Below are 6,913 nucleotides of genomic sequence, written 5' to 3'. Positions count from 1 at the left end.
TTGAAAGAATTATGGAGACCTTTTCATTTTTTTGCAGAAAAGCAATGTATTGCCTCTTTTTATTAAAATGGATAAAAGCAGTGTCTAACTCTAAGGAGACAAGGATGTTCTAGAACAGTGTTGCCCAGTATTCTATACTTTCCAATATGGTAGCTAGCAGTCATGTGTGATTATTAAGCATTTGAAATGTGGCAGTATGGCTGAGGCATGAAATATTTACTCTTATTTCATTTGAAGTAATTTGATTTTAAATAGCCAAATGTGTCTAGAGACGACCATATTGTAACACACAGTTATAGAAGAACTGTTTTATTCATGGGTGTTTTATTTTTATGAAATATAGACATAAAAGAATATATAATATATACAGTTTAAATAATATTGAAATAATTCACATGCCCTCTAACCCTTCCTAAGAAAGAGAATATTACACAAACCTCTGAAGTTCCCCAAATGCCCCTGCCCAATCTCTTTGTATCCCATCGCACCTCCAGAGCTAACTATTATCCTAAATTTTCTGTTCATTGTTCCCTTAGTTTTTTGGTATGTTTTTACCAAAATTTCTGTGCATTCTAGATATTAATCATTTGCCAGTCATATATACTGCAAATATCTTCTCCCTATTTATGGATTGTCTTCTTATTTTATGGTCTATTTACTAAACCAGAATTCTCAATTTCAGTGTGGTTAAATTTAGCATATATTTCCTTTGCTTGTGCATTTGTTATTGTTAAAATATCCTCCCCACTGCCGAGGCTGTAACATCTTTTCTCCTATATTTTCTTCTTTGTTTTAGTTTTCTGTTTGCCTTTATGTCTTTGATCTGACTTTATTTATGATATAAAATGGGGATACAAAGTCATTTCTTTCCACAGGGATAGCTATTCCACTATTAGCTATTGAGCAGGTGGATTATTTACTAACTTATCTTCCATGCCAACTCTTGTTTAAGTGGGCCGACTCTAGGCCCTCTCTTTTCACGTAGCTTTCATCTCTTTTCAAGTAGCTTTCATCTCTTTTCATCTTTCCATGTATCTTTTCGTCCCTCCTTTGTGTATGTGGGCACAATTCCAGATACTGACTTCTGTTCCATTGGTCTGTTTGTCTAATCCTGAGACAACACAGCTGTCTCTTAATTACTCCAATGCAGAAAATAACAACCAATCTATACTTCCATTTACTTTTAAAATTCAAAGCAGAATGCTTCACATTCTTTCCAGTGAGGCATAGAGAAGAGCAAGAGAAGAAATCATAGAAGTACTGGCTGGGACCGATTTGGGAGTGAGATGGAAGCCACTAGAAGATTTTCAAGTGACAGGACCTAGCTTATGTCTTCAAAGTAGCACTCTGGAGCTTAACTGAGAGTAGACCTTTGTGAGGCAAGAGTGGAAGCAGGAATGCAAACCAGGTGAGAGAAGATAGCAGATAAGACTAGAGTGGAGGGAGTAAATGTAGTGACATGTGGTCAGATTCCAAGTATATTATGAAGACCAGGCTGATCATACTTTCTGATGAATCCATTGTGAGGAATAAAATAGGAGAGGCATCAAAAGAAGAGAGTTATCAAGAATGATGACCCAGAGGGATGGGATGGGGAGGGAGGTGGGAGGGGGGTTCAAGATGGGGAACACATGTACACCTGGGGCGGATTCATGTCAATGTATGGCAAAACCAATACAATATTGTAAAGTAATTAGCCTCCAATTAAAATAAATTTAAAAAAAAAGAATGATGCATTAGTTAAAAAAAAAAGAATGAAATAATGCCATTTGCAACAATGTGGATGGACCTAGATATTATTATACTAAGTGAAGTAAGATAAATATAAAGACAAAGATAAATATCATATATCACTTATATGTGGAATCTAAGAAAATGATACAAATGAACTTATATACAAAACAGTAACAGACTCATAGACTTCAAAAACAAACTTAAGGTTACCAAAGGGGAAGAGGAGGAGGGATAAATGTGGAGTTTGGGAGTGACAGATACACACCACCACATATAAAGCAGGTAAACAACAGGGACCTAGTGTCTTAGCGCCTGGAACTGTGCTCAATTATACCTGCTTTTCCTGTGGGAGCCGCCAGAGTGAGGAGCGTGATCTTCTCCTCTCCTCACCATGGCGTGTGCTCATCCACGGATAGCAGTGTACTCCGAAAAGGGGGAGTCATCTGGCAACAGTGTCATTTTGCCTGCTGTGTTCAAGGCTCCCATTCGACCAGGTATTGTTAACTTTGTCCACACCAACTTGTGCAAAAATGACAGACAGCCCTATGCTGTCTGTGAATTAGCAGGTCATCAAATCAGTGCTGACTCTTGGGGTACCGGCAGATCTGTGGCTCAAATTCCCAGGGTTTGAGGTAGTAGGACTCACTGTTCTGGCCAGGGTGCTTCAGGAAATAGGTGTTGCGGGGGTTTCATGTTTGTGCCAACCAAGACCTGGTGATGTTGGCACCTCAGAGTGAATACAACACAGAAGTGATATGCCACCTGCTCTGCACTGGCTGCGATTGCATTATCAATGCTGGTCATGGCTAAAGATTATCATCTAAAGGAAGCTCCTGAACTTTCTTTGGTGGTTGAAGGCTATAAGAAGACCATGGAGGCTGTTTTGTGTCTCAAGAGACTTAAAGTCTGAGATGATATAAAAAAAAGTCTATGCCTCTCAGAGAATGAGAGCTGCCAAAGGTTAGATGAAAATTCATCACCATATCCAGCACATGGGACCTTCCATCACCGATAATGAGGATGGTGGTATCATCAAGGCCTTCAGAAACATCCCTGGAATTACTCTGCTTAATGTAAGCAAACTGAACACTTTGAAACTTGCTCCTGGTACTCATGTGGGATGCATATACATTTTGATGGGAAATGCTTTCTGCAAGTTAAATGAGCTGTATGGCACTTGATGTAAAGCAGCCTCCCTCAAGAGTCACTACAACCTCCCCCATGCACAAGATGCTCAATACAGAGCTTAGCAGGATCTTGAAAAGCCAGAGATCTAAAGAGCCCTCCAAACACCATGCGATAAGATTCATCACAGAGTCCTGAAAAAGAATCCACTGGAAAACCTGACAGTCATGTTGAGGCTAACCCCATATGCAGAAATCATGCCAAGAACCACAAAATTTGGATGAATAGGACAGCAGCAGCACTAGAAGCCAAATCAGATGAGAAGAGGGTTCGAGGCAAGAAGCCTGTCGTGGGAAACACAGGAAAGAAGGCTGTTGGCATTAAGGAGGTGAAGTAGACTGGTGGGTAAAAAAGCTGCAAGGACCAAGAAACCAGCAGCTAAAGAGAAGCCCACAGGAAAGAAACCCACCATAGAAGAAAAGAAGGCTGCTGCATAAACTTCAATTTGCTTATCCCGTAAAGGTCAAATCATTTTGGACAGCTGATTTTGAATAAAGACCTGATCAAAGAGGCAGTTAGAAAAAATATCTTATAATAACTTTAATGACAAAGAATCTGAAAGAGAATATATATATGTCTGTATGTATAACTGAATCACTTTGCTGTACACTTGAAACTAACACCACATTGTAAATTAACTCTACTTCAGTTTTTTAAAAAAATTATACATTAATATTTTTGGCTGAGCAATTGTAAGAAAATATTATATATATATATATATATATACACTGTATATATCACATATATGGAATATACATAAGCTACACACACACACGTAGTGCCTAGTACAGGTTTGGGACATGATGTGTGTGTGTGTGTGTGTGTGTGTGTGTGTGTGTGTTCCCTGGAGGCTCAGACGGTAAAGTCTGCCTGCAATGCGGGAGACCAGAGTTCTGTCCTTGAGTTGGGAAGATCCCCGGGAGAAGGAAATGGCAACCCACTCCAGTATTCTTGCCTGGAAAATCCCATTGACAGAGGAGACTGGAGGGATACAGTCCATAGAGTAGCAAAGAGTTGGACATGACCGAGCAACTTCACTTTCATACACACACACACGTACAGATATGTGTGTGCGTGTATGTGTTTAACAAATAGTCCCTCTCTCTCTCATGGAACACAGACATAAACGACATCCTAGTTCATTAAAGGTAAAGATACCCTCACACTTAAGTGGTCACCCTGATTAAGCATTATCAGTGCTTGCCTGATAATGGAAGTGGTGGTGGAAGAGTGATGTCTGTAAGCCTTGATTCTTAGGCATTTGATGGGCACGGACAGTGATGCCCATCTTTGAAAACAGAGTAAACAAGAGTCACTGTAATAATGTGGCTTCCAATAGAACATTTTTTAAATAATAAAAAAAAAGTTGAGTGCTATTTTAGCATGTGCCTGAGGGTGAATGTTTACAGTAGAGGGCTTTGAGATTTCTGTGTTATCTGGATATAAATAGAACATTTGAGCCCTTTGGAAGAAAGCTTAGGTATTTCCCAAGTTGACCACTATTTTCTGCTGCTGACCAGTGAAAGGCTTTCCAAATGTTTTTCTGATTGTATCAGCCCTTTAAGATGGATGTTTTGATATGACCTCATTGACTAGGTGACTTTCAGAGATGACAGACCCATCACCAACATGACACAGTATCTCCCCACACATCTCAGTCTGCAAAACCAGGACCAGGCATTTGTTTTCAGGTTAACATTATGAACACCAAATTAATGTGTGGTTTATACAGAAACCGTGCTTTCTCCTTTCTTGGGTTTATAATAGATGTCTAACCGAAAGACTTGGTCAAGAACTGCATTCCCCTGGGTCATTCTCATGCGTCCTGTACCTGTCATCACTCATATCCCTAAAGACTCATATAACTATGCCCAAATTCTACTCTCCATTCAGTTGGGTTAATTGCTAATAGAAGGTCAGCAACATTGTGTTCTTAAGTTGGGTGTTATTTTTAAGACATTTTAAAAAATGCAAGATGTTAATAAGCAGCAAACATTGACTAGATTGAAAAAAAACCTTTCCTTCAAGGTAATGCCAAGTATGTAAGAGGTGCTTTAAAGTGATTTGAAGATTCTTTTCAACTTGCATCATCAATCAAGTACAACAGTTATGTTTATATCGTCATGACTCTAGCCTTTGAAATTTGTAAAACTAGTATGAAGATGATCAGGGTACAAAATAAAAGGTCTTCCCTGTCACTGGTACCTTCTCAATGGAATAAGACATAATGGAGTTCTTTTACATTAAAAGGCAATTTTGCCAGGGACTAGGAGGTATAAAAAGATAGAAGATGGCACCCACCATTAAGGAGTTTATTATCATGGGGAGATAGAGTTGGAAGCCAGTGGTTTTAAAGACAGCAAAGGTCCAATGATCACTTCCAGGGGACAGTTTCTTGGTGAATAAGAAATGAATGCTACTAATCAGATAATAATATACATTCAGATTTATTGCATAGTTCTCTGTGTTCCATGTAACATCTCATTCAAACTTTACTACAACCCTATGAAGTAGGATATTATTTGTACCACAGTTTTGCAGTCAGGGAAAAGGTACAGTCAGGTTACGTGACTTCCCAAGGCATACAGGTAGCAAGTGGTACAGCCAAGATCTAGAAAAACTGAAGAAGTTCTGTTTCAGAATCTGCATCACAATCTCTGTGTTGTTTTGCCATTTTGATGTCAAAGTGGGAAAATCAATTTTACCACTTACTGTAGTAACAAAAAATGGGTGAAAAGAGAGAACTTTTTATTTTGTGCCCTGGTCTGTCTGTACACCACTTTTACAAATTTGGAAAGCAGGAGTCATGATAATGTAAAAATAGTTGCTTCTTGACTAGTCAAGTAATGGTAAAAGGATCTTAAATCACATTTGGATACCTCTTTCACGTTCTGTGTTGGAAGAGGGTTGCCCTTCAGCCTACAAATGTTTCTTGCATGCTTCATACCTTAGATGTGTTATCTTAGGAAGAATGCCACATTAAAAACACTGAAGGTTGCTGGCTCCATAGTGACAGATAACTGGATAAATAGCACAATTTGGAGTTTAGTGGTATATATTCAGCTGCTCTAAGACTTAGTTTGGTCCCTTGTAAAAGGAGAATAATGGTATCTACCTTATAGGGTCTTTGTAAATATTAAATGAGCTATTGAGAGTAAAATGCTTAACTTTATGCCTGGCACATAAAAAAATACTCCATGATAATGACAATGAAGATGATAATGATGATAGTGATGGTGATGATGATAAAACTCTCTCTGCTGATGGCAAGCTCAATTTTCAGTCAGTTCAGACACACCTTTTGAAGGAGGTCACCAGTTTCTTCATTACCTCCACCATAGTTTGGTCTTAGGTCCAACGACAGGGAGGGAACACAGCCCCGCCCATCAGCAGAAAAGTAAAGATGCTCAGTCGTGCCTGACTGTTTGCAATCCCATGGACTGGTTCCTCTGTCTATGGGATTTTCCAGGCAAGAGTATTGGAGTGGGTTGCCATTTCCTCCTCCAGGAGATCTTCCCCACCCAGGGATTGACCCTGGGTCTCCTGCATTATAGATAGACACTTTACCCTCTGAGCCACCAGAGATCAACAGAAAATTGGATTAAAGATTTACTGAGAATGGCCCTGCCCATCAGAACAAGACCCAGTTTCCCCCACAGTCTCTCCCATCAGGAAGCTTCCATAAACCTCTTATCCTTCTCTATCAGAGGGCAGACAGAATGAAAACCGCAGTCACAGAAAACTAATCAAACTGATCACATGGACCTCAGTCATGTCCAAGTCTTTGCAACCCCACGGACTGCAGCATCCCAGGCTTCTCTGTCCATCACCAAGTCCCAGAGCTTGCTCAAACTCATGTGCATTGAGTTGGTGATGCCATCCAACCATCTCATCCTCTGTTGTCTCCTTCTCCTCCTGCCTTCAATCTTTCCCAGCATCAGGGTCTTTTTCAATGAGTCAGTTCTTTGCATCAGGTGGCCAAAGTATTGGAGTT

General features: G+C 39.7%; 1 pseudogene; it reads left to right on the top strand.

Moving 5' to 3' along the window:
- The first annotated feature begins 2,116 nt into the window (after window positions 1-2,116).
- Window positions 2,117-3,356, top strand: LOC129534870 (large ribosomal subunit protein uL4 pseudogene; annotated as a pseudogene).
- Window positions 3,357-6,913: the final 3,557 nt, after the last annotated feature.

The sequence above is a fragment of the Moschus berezovskii genome, chromosome X, assembly GCF_049115385.1.
Source record: "Moschus berezovskii isolate FMDL1 chromosome X, NW_MosBer_1.0, whole genome shotgun sequence".
Lineage (NCBI taxonomy): Eukaryota > Metazoa > Chordata > Mammalia > Artiodactyla > Moschidae > Moschus > Moschus berezovskii.
This window is presented reverse-complemented; position numbering and strand designations above follow the sequence as displayed.